The sequence below is a fragment of the Pleurodeles waltl genome, chromosome 12, assembly GCF_031143425.1.
Source record: "Pleurodeles waltl isolate 20211129_DDA chromosome 12, aPleWal1.hap1.20221129, whole genome shotgun sequence".
Lineage (NCBI taxonomy): Eukaryota > Metazoa > Chordata > Amphibia > Caudata > Salamandridae > Pleurodeles > Pleurodeles waltl.
The window spans coordinates 105561637-105577790 of NC_090451.1; the positions used below are offsets into that span (position 1 = coordinate 105561637).

Below are 16154 nucleotides of genomic sequence, written 5' to 3' on the forward strand. Positions count from 1 at the left end.
CTGTGATATCTTTGTAACATTGGTTGTTGCCGGAAGAAAAGGAAAGGATGGATAGGATTTGTATTCTTTTACAACAAAACCCAAAATGCATCGGCTTGCTTGCTCATAAAGTTTACAAGGCCAGCTGCTTTTGAGATATTCTAATTATAGTGGTTATTCGGCGTTGGAGGTAAGAGAGTTGTTTTTAGGTCTGGCCGTTCCTTCTGCTTTAAATTACTCTAGCTCATGTCAACAAAGTAACAACAAAACATAGCCAACGGTTTGTTGCTCAAGCCTTCCCTACTGCACCTTCCCATGTCTCTCCTGCCGACCACAGTGCAGGAAATTTGAGTTTGCATTTGCGCAAAGAGACGTACAACACAAGAAGGCGCGCTTTCGTGCGCCGGGCACCACCCGGCCTGTGCATTCCTCACTGCTGTGAGATCAGTTTACTCAGCAGAGCATGACGCTGCAATTGGTTAGTAAGGCCTGCCTGACCAGAATAGTATATTTGGGGTCATGTATTTGATTGCATTTTTAAAACAGTAACAGAACTTAACTGCAATGTTTAAATAGGTCTAGACATATTTAAACAGTGTCAATTTGATAGAAGAATTCTGGAAAATTCAGAGGGGAGGCACCAATGTTTTTTTTTTTCCCTTTGGGGTGATGTGGCATTAAAGAGTTTGAAGACCACTGGTCTAAGTGGACACTAATACACCTGGATCCTCCTGAATTCCTCGCAACAGATGCCAGCAAACCTGGCTGGAGAGCTACTGTGTTGGACTGATCCTGTCGATTCAAGTGGTCTTTCCTAGAGAGACGGAGGTCATGGAAGTAGATGGAGTTGATGGTAAGCTTCAGGGCTTTGAAATTTTCCCATCATCATCTGTCTCAGAAAAATGTGCTAGTAAAGACAGAGAATAAGGTAGCGGTCTTTTACATTAACCAGCAGTGAAGCATGCATTCAAAATCCCTCAATGCAATAGCAGAACAATTGGGTTATTGGGCAGAGATCAACCTGTTGCACACGTCGGCAGTACACATCAAGGGCACCGACAATGTGATGGCAGACAGCTGGAGGTTTCCAAATTTGCTGGAGTTGACGTTATCCAGGTCGTTGTTTTGAGAGATATGCCGAGAGTTTGTGAAACCCTTTCTGGATCTCTTTTCACACAAGAACAATGCTCATCTTTGTCGATTCTGATCCAGGTTTCCGGAACAAGGAGCCTAGGTAGTGGACGTATTGGTGATAAAGTGGCTGAGAAGTCTCCTTTATACATTCCCCCCCTTTTTATTGATCCAGATGGTTCTCTTCAAGTCTCAGCAGGGGGGAGGGAACTTGATTCTTGTTGGCCCTGATTGGCCAGAGATGTCATGGTTTCCTCTTCTGAACCCCTGGCTCTTCTACCTCCTTGGGTACTGCTCAAGTGTGTCTCTTCTCAGAACGTCATCCCTGACCTTCTTGCTCCAACTCACTCTATCGCTTTGGAGGTTGAGAAGTCTGGACTGCTAGCAAAGGGTCTTTCCTCTTCCTTAGTGGAGTTAATTCAGCACTCCAGCAGGCCTTCTACTTCGAAGTCTTACTCAAAGAACTGGAAGTCCTTTCAGACGTGATGTTCTGCTCATGATCTTTTGGCACCTACCTGTAGTTTGTCTGCTATTTTGCATTTTCTTCTGAATGGGTTTCACTTGAATCTCTTTCCACTCTGAAAGCTCATTGGTTTGCGATAAAGGCTTTTAGGGACTTTTCTGAACTTTCATCAATGTTACACTCTTTGGTGTCTAGACTGTTATGATCTTTTGTCAATGGTAAGAACAATGAAAAATCCCTTTTCTCCAACTCAGAATCTTCCTACTCTTTTATAGACTTTGCAATTTTATCTCTTTGAGGATCTGGATACTGTAGAATTAAAGATTGTCTCCTATAAAGTTATTTTCCTATTTCCTATCACCTTGCTGAGAACAATTGGGGAGCTGGGAGCCTTAAAATGCTGTCCTCTCTTCATTTGATACTTTGGAAGATTGGGTAACTTTAAGGCCTAGCCCTACCTTTGCTGCAAAGGTTAAGTCTATTTTTGATAGATCTTAGGAAATAATTCTTCCTTCTTTCATTCCCTCTCCTTCCTCTCCGGAGGCACATTTGTTGAATACACTTGATGTTTAAAGAGCTCTTTTCATTTATGTCACTAGGCCTCTGCAGTTCAGGAAAACCGACTCCTTCTTTGTGACTTTTGGACAGCCTGGAAAAGACAAGAAGGTGACTTTTATGACTCTGAGTAGGTGGATTAAGTTGTCAATTTTTCTGGCTTTGCAAGGCTTTTTAGAAAATCTTCCAGGTCAGGGATGGTCTACGAGAGGAATGGCCACCTCCTGGGTTGAATTCCAGTGAGTAACAATCTAGGAAATTCCTAGGGTGGTTACTTGGGCCTCAGGGCATACATTTGTCAAGCATTATCGCTTAATAAATTTTCTGTTTTGCATTTGAGTACCAATGTTTTGAACTCTGCATTACCCTAAGTCCATCTTGTCCTTGTCACAAACATTACATCCTGCCCACCTTCCCATCAGTCCTTTGGCAAGGGCTTGGCACCCAGTTTGGGTGCATGGCGCTAGCATTTAAGAATCCTCCTGTTCTTTCTTCCTCTTGGAGGGTGACATCACTTTACTTTGTAATGACTGTCACAAGGACGCAATGGACTAAGGCTAATGAAGATTACCAATAAGTAACCAACGCATCACCACTCTTTCTGAATGTGCGTGGCTCATTCTGCAGGACTTGTTCTTTGTATGATTCCTGGATTTTCAGAAGCCCTTTGATGGCAGCACCCCCACACTGAAAATTGTTTCAGCACCACTGGACAAGGGTCAGTTGTCATGCTCATCTGCGGCGTAAATTTGCATTGAAGTAGTCTAACTCCCCAGGTCCTGTCTTTTGCTCAATTTGCCTTTGTGAGTTTTCTCTCAATCACTGTTGATTTCTTTTGATCTTTCTTTCTTCTTTCACTTCACCTTCGCCTTCAGTGTATCTTTCGGCCCTGTTAAGAGACACGCCCCCTTGTAGCCACTTCTATACTTCTGTCACCTAATTATTTTCCTATCCTTTCCCCTGTAACGTTGCTGATCCTAGCTATAGCATGACTATCCAGAATCTGTTCACCTGAGTTATGTTCGTCTTATCCCCACGCATCTAATAATCAGCTCTTGGTCTCCCTCCACCTCTCACGTGACATAGTCTGAGCCAGTGTCTCCATCTTGGAGAGACAATCTCTTGCACTTCTGTTGTTCTACTGGCGCTGCCGGCTTGAGTTTGGTCAGAAGTGGCAAAAGAAGGACTAATGGAAAGTGAACGTGTACTGGAGCAACAGAGTGTATGGATTTACAAGCGTTTGATTAAATGAGAAAAAAAGAGTTTACTTGAGATAAAAAACTTAACTTGGCCCGTACGGGGATCGAACCAGCGACGTTGGCATTATTAGCACCATGCTCTAACCAACTGAGCTAACCGCCCATGAATGACAGAGTTATCTTTTTTCCATGACATGCAGATACACAGAAGAGTCGGTCTCACTATCGCAATTCCTTCATACTTTTCTCCTTCCGTCCCCTGTCTGGATTGCAATAACAAGAGCTATTGAGTGTTACACGCCAGCCTCAGCGCCTCTTCTTTCAGTCAACGTCACTGTGTGCTGTGATATCTTTGTAACATTGGTTGTTGCCGGAAGAAAAGGAAAGGATGGATAGAATTTGTATTCTTTTACAACAAAACCCAAAATGCATCGGCTTGCTTGCTCATTAAGTTTACAAGGCCAGCTGCTTTTGAGATATTCTAATTATAGTGGTTATTCAGCGTTGGAGGTAAGAGAGTTGTTTTTAGGTCTGGCCGTTCCTTCTGCTTTAAATTACTCTAGCTCATGTCAACAAAGTAACAACAAAACATAGCCAACGGTTTGTTGCTCAAGCCTTCCCTACTGCACCTTCCCATGTCTCTCCTGCCGACCAAAGTGCAGGAAATTTGAGTTTCCATTTGCGCAAAGAGACGTACAACACAAGAAGGCGCGCTTTCGTGCGCCGGGCACCACCCGGCCTGTGCATTCCTCACTGCCGTGAGATCAGTTTACTCAGCAGAGCATGACGCTGCAATTGGTTAGTAAGGCCTGCCTGACCAGAATAGTATATTTGGGGTCATGTATTTGATTGCATTTTTAAAACAGTAACAGAACTTAACTGCAATGTTTAAATAGGTCTAGACATATTTAAACAGTGTCAATTTGATAGAAGAATTCTGGAAAATTCAGAGGGGAGGCACCAATGTTTTTTTTTCCCTTTAGGTGGATGTGGCATTAAAGAGTTTGAAGACCACTGGTCTAAGTGGACACTAATACACCTGGATCCTCCTGAATTCTTCGCAACAGATGCCAGCAAACCTGGCTGGAGAGCTACTGTGTTGGACTGATCCTGTCGATTCAAGTCGTCTTTCCTAGAGAGTCGGAGGTCATGGAAGTAGATGGAGTTGATGGTAAGCTTCAGTGCTTTGAAGTTTTCCCATCATCATCTGTCTCAGAAAAATGTGCTAGTAAAGACAGAGAATAAGGTAGCGGTCTTTTACATGAACCAGCAGTGAAGCATGCATTCAAAATCCCTCAATGCAATAGCAGAACAATTGGGCTATTGGGCAGAGATCAACCTGTTGCATATGTCGGCAGTACACATCAAGGGCACCGACAATGTGATGGCAGACAGCTGGAGGTTTCCAAATTTGCTGGAGTTGACGTTATCCAGGTCGTTGTTTTGAGAGATATGCCGAGAGTTTGTGAAACCCTTTCTGGATCTCTTTTCAAACAAGGACAATGCTCATCTTTGTCGATTCTGATCCAGGTTTCCGGAACAAGGAGCCTAGGTGGTGGACGTATTGGTGATAAAGTGGCTGAGAAGTCTCCTTTATACATTCCCCCCCCTTTTTATTGATCCAGATGGTTCTCTTCAAGTCTCAGCAGGGGGAGGGAACTTGTTGACCCTGATTGGCCAGAGATGTCATGGTTTCCTCTTCTGAACCCCTGGCTCTTCTACCTCCTTGGGTACTGCTCAAGTGTGTCTCTTCTCAGAACGTCGTCCCTGACCTTCTTGCTCCAACTCACTCTATCGCTTTGGAGGTTGAGAAGTCTGGACTGCTAGCAAAGGGTCTTTCCTCTTCCTTAGTGGAGTTAATTCAGCACTCCAGCAGGCCTTCTACTTCGAAGTCTTACTCAAAGAACTAGAAGTCCTTTCAGACGTGATGTTCTGCTCATGATCTTTTGGCACCTACCTGTAGTTTGTCTGCTATTTTGCATTTTCTTCTGAATGGGTTTCACTTGAATCTCTTTCCACTCTGAAAGCTCATTGGTTTGCGATAAAGGCTTTTAGGGACTTTTCTGAACTTTCATCGATGTTACACTCTTTGGTGTCTAGACTGTTATGATCTTTTGTCAATGGTAAGAACAATGAAAAATCCCTTTTCTCCAACTCATAATCTTCCTACTCTTTTATAGGCTTTGCAATTTTATCTCTTTGAGGATCTGGATACTGTACAATTAAAGATTGTCTCCTATAAAGTTATTTTCCTATTTGCTATCACCTTGCTGAGAACAATTGGGGAGCTGGGAGCCTTAAAATGCTGTCCTCTCTTCATTTGATACTTTGGAAGATGGGGTAACTTTAAGGCCTAGCCCTACCTTTGCTGCAAAGGTTAAGTCTATTTTTGATAGATCTTAGGAAATAATTCTTCCTTCTTTCATTCCCTCTCCTTCTTCTCCGGAAGAACATTTGTTGAATACACTTGATGTTTAAAGAGCTCTTTTCATTTATGTCACCAGGCCTCTGCAGTTCAGGAAAACCGACTCCTTGTTTGTGACTTTTGGACAGCCTCGAAAAGACAAGAAGGTGACTTTTATGACTCTGAGTAGGTGGATTAAGTTGTCAATTTTTCTGGCTTTGCAAGGCTTTTTAGAAAATCTTCCAGGTCAGGGATGGTCTACGAGAGGAATGGCCACCTCCTGGGTTGAATTCCAGTGAGTAACAATCTAGGAAATTCCTAGGGTGGTTACTTGGGCCTCAATGCATACATTTGTGAAGCATTATCGCTTAATAAATTTTCTGTTTTGCATTTGAGTACCAATGTTTTGAACTCTGCATTACCCTAAGTCCATCTTGTCCTTGTCACAAACATTACATCCTGCCCACCTTCCCATCAGTCCTTTGGCAAGGGCTTGGCACCCAGGTTGGGTGCATGGCGCTAGCATTTAAGAATCCTCCTGTTCTTTCTTCCTCTTGGAGGGTGACATCACTTTACTTTGTAATGACTGTCACAAGGACGCAATGGACTAAGGCTAATGAAGATTACCAATAAGTAACCAACGCATCACCACTCTTTCTGAATGTGCGTGGCTCATTCTGCAGGACTTGTTCTTTGTATGATTCCTGGATTTTCAGAAGCCCTTTGATGGCAGCACCCCCACACTGAAAATTGTTTCAGCACCACTGGACAAGGGTCAGTTGTCATGCTCATCTGCGGCGTAAATTTGCATTGAAGTAGTCTAACTCCCCAGGTCATGTCTTTTGCTCAATTTGCCTTTGTGAGTTTTCTCTCAATCACTGTTGATTTCCTTTGATCTTTCTTTCTTCTTTCACTTCACCTTCGCCTTCAGTGTATCTTTCGGCCCTGTTAAGAGACACGCCCCCTTGTAGCCACTTCTATACTTCTGTCACCTAATTATTTTCCTATCCCTTCCCCTGTAACGTTGCTGATCCTAGCTATAGCATGACTATCCAGAATCTGTTCACCTGAGTTATGTTCCTCTTATCCCCACGCATCTAATAATCAGCTCTTGGTCTCCCTCCACCTCTCACGTGACATAGTCTGAGCCAGTGTCTCCATCTTGGAGAGACAATCTCTTGCACTTCTGATGTTCTACTGGCGCTGCCGGCTTGAGCTTTGGGCAGAAGTGGCAAAAGAAGGACTAATGGAAAGTGAACGTGTACTGGAGCAACAGAGTGTATGGATTTACAAGCGTTTGATTAAATGAGAAAAAAAGAGTTTACTTGAGAGAAAAAACTTACCTTGGCCCGTACGGGGATCGAACCCGCGACCTTGGCGTTATTAGCACCATGCTCTAACCAACTGAGCTAACCGGCCATGAATGACAAGAGTTATCCTTTTTCCATGACATGCAGATACACAGAAGAGTCGGTCTCACTATCGCAATTCCTTCATACTTTTCTCCTTCTGTCCCCTGTCTGGATTGCAATAACAAAAGCTGTTGAGTGCTGCACGCCAGCCTCAGCGCCTCTTCTTTCAGTCAATGTCACTGTGTGCTGAGATATCTTTGTAACATTGGTTGTTGCCGGAAGAAAAGGAAAGGATGGAAAGGATTTCTATTCTTTTACAACAAAACCCAAAATGCATTGGCTTGCTTGCTCATTAAGTTTACAAGGCCAGCTGCTTTTGAGATATTCTAATTATAGTGGTTATTCGGCGTTGGAGGTAAGAGAGTTGTTTTTAGGTCTGGCCGTTCCTTCTGCTTTAAATTACTCTAGCTCATGTCAACAAAGTAACAACAAAACATAGCCAACGGTTTGTTGCTCAAGCCTTCCCTACTGCACCTTCCCATGTCTCTCCTGCCGACCACAGTGCAGGAAATTTGAGTTTGCATTTGCGCAAAGAGACATACAACACAAGAAGGCGCGCTTTCGTGCGCCGGGCACCACCGGGCCTGTGCATTCCTCACTGCCGTGAGATCAGTTTACTCAGCAGAGCATGACGCTGCAATTGGTTAGTAAGGCCTGCCTCACCAGAATAGGTGGATGAAGTTGTCAATTTTTCTGGCGTTGCAAGGCTTTTTAGAAAATCTTCCAGGTCAGGGATGGTCTACGAGAGGAATGGCCACCTCCTGGGTTGAATTCCAGTGAGTAACAATCTAGGAAATTCCTAGGGTGGTTACTTGGGCCTCAGGGCATACATTTGTCAAGCATTATCGCTTAATAAATTTTCTGTTTTGCATTTGAGTACCAATGTTTTGAACTCTGCATTACCCTAAGTCCATCTTGTCCTTGTCACAAACATTACATCCTGCCCACCTTCCCATCAGTCCTTTGGCAAGGGCTTGGCACCCAGGTTGGGTGCAAGGCGCTAGCATTTAAGAATCCTCCTGTTCTTTCTTCCTCTTGGAGGGTGACATCACTTTACTTTGTAATGACTGTCACAAGGACGCAATGGACTAAGGCTAATGAAGATAACAATAAGTAACCAACGCATCACCACTCTTTCTGAATGTGCGTGGCTCATTCTGCAGGACTTGTTCTTTGTATGATTCCTGGATTTTCAGAAGCCCTTTGATGGCAGCACCCCCACACTGAAAATTGTTTCAGCACCACTGGACAAGGGTCAGTTGTCATGCTCATCTGCGGCATAAATTTGCATTGAAGTAGTCTAACTCCCCAGGTCATGTCTTTTGCTCAATTTGCCTTTGTGAGTTTTCTCTCAATCACTGCTGATTTCCTTTGATCTTTCTTTCTTCTTTCATTTCACCTTCGCCTTCAGTGTATCTTTCGGCCCTGTTAAGAGACACGCCCCCTTGTAGCCACTTCTATACTTCTGTCACCTAATTATTTTCCTATCCTTTCCCCTGTAACGTTGCTGATCCTAGCTATAGCATGACTATCCAGAATCTGTTCACCTGAGTTATGTTCCTCTTATCCCCACGCATCTAATAATCAGCTCTTGGTCTCCCTCCACCTCTCACGTGACATAGTCTGAGCCAGTGTCTCCATCTTGGAGAGACAATCTCTTGCACTTCTGTTGTTCTACTGGCGCTGCCGGCTTGAGCTTTGGTCAGAAGTGGCAAAAGAAGGACTAATGGAAAGTGAACGTGTACTGGAGCAACAGAGTGTATGGATTTACAAGCGTTTGATTAAATGAGAAAAAAAGAGTTTACTTGAGATAAAAAACTTAACTTGGCCCATACGGGGATCGAACCCGCGACCTTGGCATTATTAGCACCACGCTCTAAGCAACTGAGCTAACCGCCCATGAGTGACAGAGTTATCCTTTTTCCATGACATGCAGATACACAGAAGAGTCGGTCTCACTATCGCAATTCCTTCATACTTTTCTCCTTCCGTCCCCTGTCTGGATTGCAATAACAAGAGCTGTTGAGTGTTGCACGCCAGCCTCAGCGCCTCTTCTTTCAGTCAACGTCACTGTGTGCTGTGATATCTTTGTAACATTGGTTGTTGCCGGAAGAAAAGGAAAGGATGGATAGAATTTGTATTCTTTTACAACAAAACCCAAAATGCATCGGCTTGCTTGCTCATTAAGTTTACAAGGCCAGCTGCTTTTGAGATATTCTAATTATAGTGGTTATTCGGCGTTGGAGGTAAGAGAGTTGTTTTTAGGTCTGGCCGTTCCTTCTGCTTTAAATTACTCTAGCTCATGTCAACAAAGTAACAACAAAACATAGCCAACGGTTTGTTGCTCAAGCCTTCCCTACTGCACCTTCCCATGTCTCTCCTGCCGACCAAAGTGCAGGAAATTTGAGTTTGCATTTGCGCAAAGAGACGTACAACACAAGAAGGCGCGCTTTCGTGCGCCGGGCACAACCCGGCCTGTGCATTCCTCACTGCCGTGACATAAGTTTACTCAGCAGAGCATGACGCTGCAATTGGTTAGTAAGGCCTGCCTGACCAGAATAGTATATTTGGGGTCATGTATTTGATTGCATTTTTAAAACAGTAACAGAACTTAATTGCAATGTTTAAATAGGTCTAGACATATTTAAACAGTGTCAATTTGATAGAAGAATTCTGGAAAATTCAGAGGGGAGGCACCAATGTTTTTTTTTCCCTTTGGGTGGATGTGGCATTAAAGAGTTTGAAGACCACTGGTCTAAGTGGACACTAATACACCTGGATCCTCCTGAATTCCTCGCAACAGATGCCAGCAAACCTGGCTGGAGAGCTACTGTGTTGGACTGATCCTGTCGATTCAAGTGGTCTTTCCTAGAGAGTCGGAGGTCATGGAAGTAGATGGAGTTGATGGTAAGCTTCAGTGCTTTGAAGTTTTCCCATCATCATCTGTCTCAGAAAAATGTGCTAGTAAAGACAGAGAATAAGGTAGCGGTCTTTTACATGAACCAGCAGTGAAGCATGCATTTAAAATCCCTCAATGCAATAGCAGAACAATTGGGCTATTGGGCAGAGATCAACCTGTCGCATACGTCGGCAGTACACATCAAGGGCACCGACAATGTGATGGCAGACAGCTGGAGGTTTCCAAATTTGCTGGAGTTGACGTTATCCAGGTCGTTGTTTTGAGAGATATGCCGAGAGTTTGTGAAACCCTTTCTGGATCTCTTTTAAACAAGGACAATGCTCATCTTTGTCGATTCTGATCCAGGTTTCCGGAACAAGGAGCCTAGGTGGTGGACGTATTGGTGATAAAGTGGCTGAGAAGTCTCCTTTATACATTCCCCCACCTTTTTATTGATCCAGATGGTTCTCTTCAAGTCTCAGCAGGGGGAGGGAACTTGTTGACCCTGATTGGCCAGAGATGTCATGGTTTCCTCTTCTGAACCCCTGGCTCTTCTACCTCCTTGGGTACTGCTCAAGTGTGTCTCTTCTCAGAACGTCGTCCCTGACCTTCTTGCTCCAACTCACTCTATCGCTTTGGAGGTTGAGAAGTCTGGACTGCTAGCAAAGGGTCTTTCCTCTTCCTTAGTGGAGTTACTTCAGCACTCCAGCAGGCCTTCTACTTCGAAGTCTTACTCAAAGAACTGGAAGTCCTTTCAGACGTGATGTTCTGCTCATGATCTTTTGGCACTTTCCTGTAGTTTGTCTGCTATTTTGCATTTTCTTCTGATTGGGTTTCACTTGAATCTCTTTCCACTCTGAAAGCTCATTGGTTTGCGATAAAGGCTTTGAGGGACTTTTCTGAACTTTCATCGATGTTACACTCTTTGGTGTCTAGACTGTTATGATCTTTTGTCAATGGTAAGAACAATGAAAAATCCCTTTTCTCCAACTCAGAATCTTCCTACTCTTTTATAGGCTTTGCAATTTTATCTCTTTGAGGATCTGGATACTGTACAATTAAAGATTGTCTCCTATAAAGTTATTTTCCTATTTGCTATCACCTTGCTGAGAACAATTGGGGAGCTGGGAGCTTTAAAATGCTGTCCTCTCTTCATTTGATACTTTGGAAGATGGGGTAACTTTAAGGCCTAGCCCTACCTTTGCTGCAAAGGTTAAGTCTATTTTTGATAGATCTTAGGAAATAATTCTTCCTTCTTTCATTCCCTCTCCTTCCTCTCCGGAAGAAAATTTGTTGAATACACTTGATGTTTAAAGAGCTCTTTTCATTTATGTCACCAGGCCTCTGCAGTTCAGGAAAACCGACTCCTTGTTTGTGACTTTTGGACAGCCTGGAAAAGACAAGAAGGTGACTTTTATGACTCTGAGTAGGTGGATTAAGTCTTCAATTTTTCTGGCTTTGCAAGGCTTTTTAGAAAATCTTCCAGGTCAGGGATGGTCTACGAGAGGAATGGCCACCTCCTGGGTTGAATTCCAGTGAGTAACAATCTAGGAAATTCCTAGGGTGTTTACTTGGGCCTCAATGCATACATTTGTGAAGCATTATCGCTTAATAAATTTTCTGTTTTGCATTTGAGTACCAATGTTTTGAACTCTGCATTACCCTAAGTCCATCTTGTCCTTGTCACAAACATTACATCCTGCCCACCTTCCCATCAGTCCTTTGGCAAGGGCTTGGCACCCAGGTTGGGTGCATGGCGCTAGCATTTAAGAATCCTCCTGTTCTTTCTTCCTCTTGGAGGGTGACATCACTTTACTTTGTAATGACTGTCACAAGGACGCAATGGACTAAGGCTAATGAAGATTACCAATAAGTAACCAACGCATCACCACTCTTTCTGAATGTGCGTGGCTCATTCTGCAGGACTTGTTCTTTGTATGATTCCTGGATTTTCAGAAGCCCTTTGATGGCAGCACCCCCAAACTGAAAATTATTTCAGCACCACTGGACAAGGGTCAGTTGTCATGCTCATCTGCGGCGTAAATTTGCATTGAAGTAGTCTAACTCCCCAGGTCCTGTCTTTTGCTCAATTTGCCTTTGTGAGTTTTCTCTCAATCACTGTTGATTTCCTTTGATCTTTCTTTCTTCTTTCTCTTCACCTTCGCCTTCAGTGTATCTTTCGGCCCTGTTAAGAGACACGCCCCCTTGTAGCCACTTCTATACTTCTGTCACCTAATTATTTTCCTATCCTTTCCCCTGTAACGTTGCTGATCCTAGCTATCGCATGACTATCCAGAATCTGTTCACCTGAGTTATGTTCCTCTTATCCCCACGCATCTAATAATCAGCTCTTGGTCTCCCTCCACCTCTCACGTGACATAGTCTGAGCCAGTGTCTCCATCTTGGAGAGACAATCTCTTGCACTTCTGTTGTTCTACTGACGCTGCCGGCTTGAGCTTTGGTCAGAAGTGGAAAGTGAACGTGTACTGGAGAAACAGAGTGTATGGATTTACAAGCGTTTGATTAAATGAGAAAAAAGAGTTTACTTGAGAGAAAAAACGTAACTTGGCCCGTACAGGGATCCAACCCGCGACCTTGGCGTTATTAGCACCACGCTCTAACCAACTGAGCAAACCGGCCATGAATGAAAAAATTGTCCTTTTTCCATGACATGCAGATACACAGAAGAGTCGGTCTCACTATCGCAATTCCTTCATACTTTTCTCCTTCTGTCCCCTGTCTGGATTGCAATAACAAGAGCTGTTGAGTGCTGCACGCCAGCCTCAGCGCCTCTTCTTTCAGTCAATGTCACTGTGTGCTGTGATATCTTTGTAACATTGGTTGTTGCCGGAAGAAAAGGAAAGGATGAATAGGATTTGTATTCTTTTACAACAAAACCCAAAATGCATCGGCTTGCTTGCTCATTAAGTTTACAAGGCAAGCTGCTTTTGAGATATTCTAATTATAGTGGTTATTCGGCGTTGGAGATAAGGGAGTTGTTTTTAGGTCTGGCCGTTCCTTCTGCTTTAAATTACTCTAGCTCATGTCAACAAAGTAACAACAAAACATAGCCAACGGTTTGTTGCTCAAGCCTTCCCTACTGCACCTTCCCATGTCTCTCCTGCCGACCACAGTGCAGGAAATTTGAGTTTGCATTTGCGCAAAGAGACGTACAACACAAGAAGGCGCGCTTTCGTGCGCCGGGCACCACCCGGCCTGTGCATTCCTCACTGCCGTGAGATCAGTTTACTCAGCAGAGCATGACGCTGCAATTGGTTAGTAAGGCCTGCCTGACCAGAATAGTATATTTGGGGTCATGTATTTGATTGCATTTTTAAATCAGTAACAGAACTTAACTGCAATGTTTAAATAGGTCTAGACATATTTAAACAGTGTCAATTTGATAGAAGAATTCTGGAAAATTCAGAGGGGAGGCACCAATGTTTTTTTTTTCCTTTGGGTGGATGTGGCATTAAAGAGTTTGAAGACCACTGGTCTAAGTGGACACTAATACACCTGGATCCTCCTGAATTCCTCGCAACAGATGCCAGCAAACCTGGCTGGAGAGCTACTGTGTTGGACTGATCCTGTTGATTCAAGTGGTCTTTCCTAGAGAGTCGGAGGTCATGGAAGTTGATGGAGTTGATGGTAAGCTTCAGGGCTTTGAAGTTTTCCCATCATCATCTGTCTCAGAAAAATGTGCTAGTAAAGACAGAGAATAAGGTAGCGGTCTTTTACATTAACCAGCAGTGAAGCATGCATTCAAAATCCCTCAATGCAATAGCAGAACAATTGGGCTATTGGGCAGAGATCAATCTGTTGCATACGTCAGCAGTACACATCAAGGGCACCGACAATGTGATGGCAGACAGCTGGAGGTTTCCAAATTTGCTGGAGTTGACGTTATCCAGGTTGTTGTTTTGAGAGATATGCCGAGAGTTTGTGAAACCCTTTCTGGATCTCTTTTCAAACAAGGACAATGCTCATCTTTGTTGATTCTGATCCAGGTTTTCGGAACAAGGAGCCTAGGTGGTGGACGTATTGGTGATAAAGTGGCTGAGAAGTCTCCTTTATACATTCCCCCCCTTTTTATTGATCCAGATGGTTCTCTTCAAGTCTCAGCAGGGGGAGGGAACTTGATTCTTGTTGACCCTGATTGGCCAGAGATGTCATGGTTTCCTCTTCTGAACCCCTGGCTCTTCTACCTCCTTGGGTACTGCTCAAGTGTGTCTCTTCTCAGAACGTCGTCCCTGACCTTCTTGCTCCAACTCACTCTATCGCTTTGGAGGTTGAGAAGTCTGGACTGCTAGCAAAGGGTCTTTCCTCTTCCTTAGTGGAGTTAATTCAGCACTCCAGCAGGCCTTCTACTTCGAAGTCTTACTCAAAGAACTGGAAGTCCTTTCAGACGTGATGTTCTGCTCATGATCTTTTGGCACCTACCTTTAGTTTGTCTGCTATTTTGCATTTTCTTCTGAATGGGTTTCACTTGAATCTCTTTCCACTCTGAAAGCTCATTGGTTTGCGATAAAGGCTTTTAGGGACTTTTCTGAACTTTCATCGATGTTACACTCTTTGGTGTCTAGACTGTTATGATCTTTTGTCAATGGTAAGAACAATTAAAAATCCCTTTTCTCCAACTCAGAATCTTCCTACTCTTTTATAGGCTTTGCAATTTTATCTCTTTGAGGATCTGGATACTGTACAATTAAAGATTGTCTCCTATAAAGTTATTTTCCTATTTGCTATCACCTTGCTGAGAACAATTGGGGAGCTGGGAGCCTTAAAATGCTGTCCTCTCTTCATTTGATACTTTGGAAGATGGGATAACTTTAAGGCCTAGCCCTACCTTTGCTGCAAAGGTTAAGTCTATTTTTGATAGATCTTAGGAAATAATTCTTCCTTCTTTCATTCCCTCTCCTTCCTCTCCGGAAGAACATTTGTTGAATACACTTGATGTTTAAAGAGCTCTTTTCATTTATGTCACCAGGCCTCTGCAGTTCAGGAAAACCGACTCCTTGTTTGTGACTTTTGGACAGCCTCGAAAAGACAAGAAGGTGAATTTTATGACTCTGAGTAGGTGGATTAAGTTGTCAATTTTTCTGGCTTTGCAAGGCTTTTTAGAAAATCTTCCAGGTCAGGGATGGTCTACGAGAGGAATGGCCACCTCCTGGGTTGAATTCCAGTGAGTAACAATCTAGGAAATTCCTAGGGTGGTTACTTGGGCCTCAATGCACACATTTGTGAAGCAATATCGCTTAATACATTTTCTGTTTTGCATTTGAGTACCAATGTTTTGAACCCTGCATTACCCTAAGTCCATCTTGTCCTTGTCACAAACATTACATCCTGCCCACCTTCCCATCAGTCCTTTGGCAGGGGCTTGGCACCCAGGTTGGGTGCATGGCGCTAGCATTTAAGAATCCTCCTGTTCTTTCTTCCTCTTGGAGGGTGACATCACTTTACTTTGTAATGACTGTCACAAGGATGCAATGTACTAAGGCTAATGAAGATTACCAATAAGTAACCAACGCATCACCACTCTTTCTGAATGTGCGTGGCTCATTCTGCAGGACTTGTTCTTTGTATGATTCCTGGATTTTCAGAAGCCCTTTGATGGCAGCACCCCCACACTGAAAATTGTTTCAGCACCACTGGACAAGGGTCAGTTGTCATGCTCATCTGCGGTATAAATTTGCATTGAAGTAGTCTAACTCCCCAGGTCATGTCTTTTGCTCAATTTGCCTTTGTGAGTTTTCTCTCAATCATTGTTGATTTCCTTTGATCTTTCTTTCTTCTTTCACTTCACCTTCGCTTTCAGTGTATCTTTCGGCCCTTTTAAGAGACACGCCCCCTTGTAGCCACTTCTATACTTCTGTCACCTAATTATTTTCCTATCCTTTCCCCTGTAACGTTGCTGATCCTAGCTATAGCATGACTATCCAGAATCTGTTCACCTGAGTTATGTTCCTCTTATCCCCACGCATCTAATAATCAGCTCTTGGTCTCCCTCCACCTCTCACGTGACATAGTCTGAGCCAGTGTCTCCATCTTGGAGAGACAATCTCTTGCACTTCTGTTGTTCTACTGGCGCTGCCGGCTTGAGCTTTGGTCA

At 43.6% G+C, this 16154-nt stretch overlaps 1 non-coding gene across 1 annotated transcript; it reads right to left on the reverse strand.

Annotated features, from left to right (window-relative positions):
• Positions 1-7076: 7076 nt before the first annotated feature.
• Positions 7077-7150, reverse strand: TRNAI-AAU (transfer RNA isoleucine (anticodon AAU)). The gene has a single exon. It is a non-coding gene; the product is annotated as a tRNA-Ile (tRNA).
• Positions 7151-16154: the final 9004 nt, after the last annotated feature.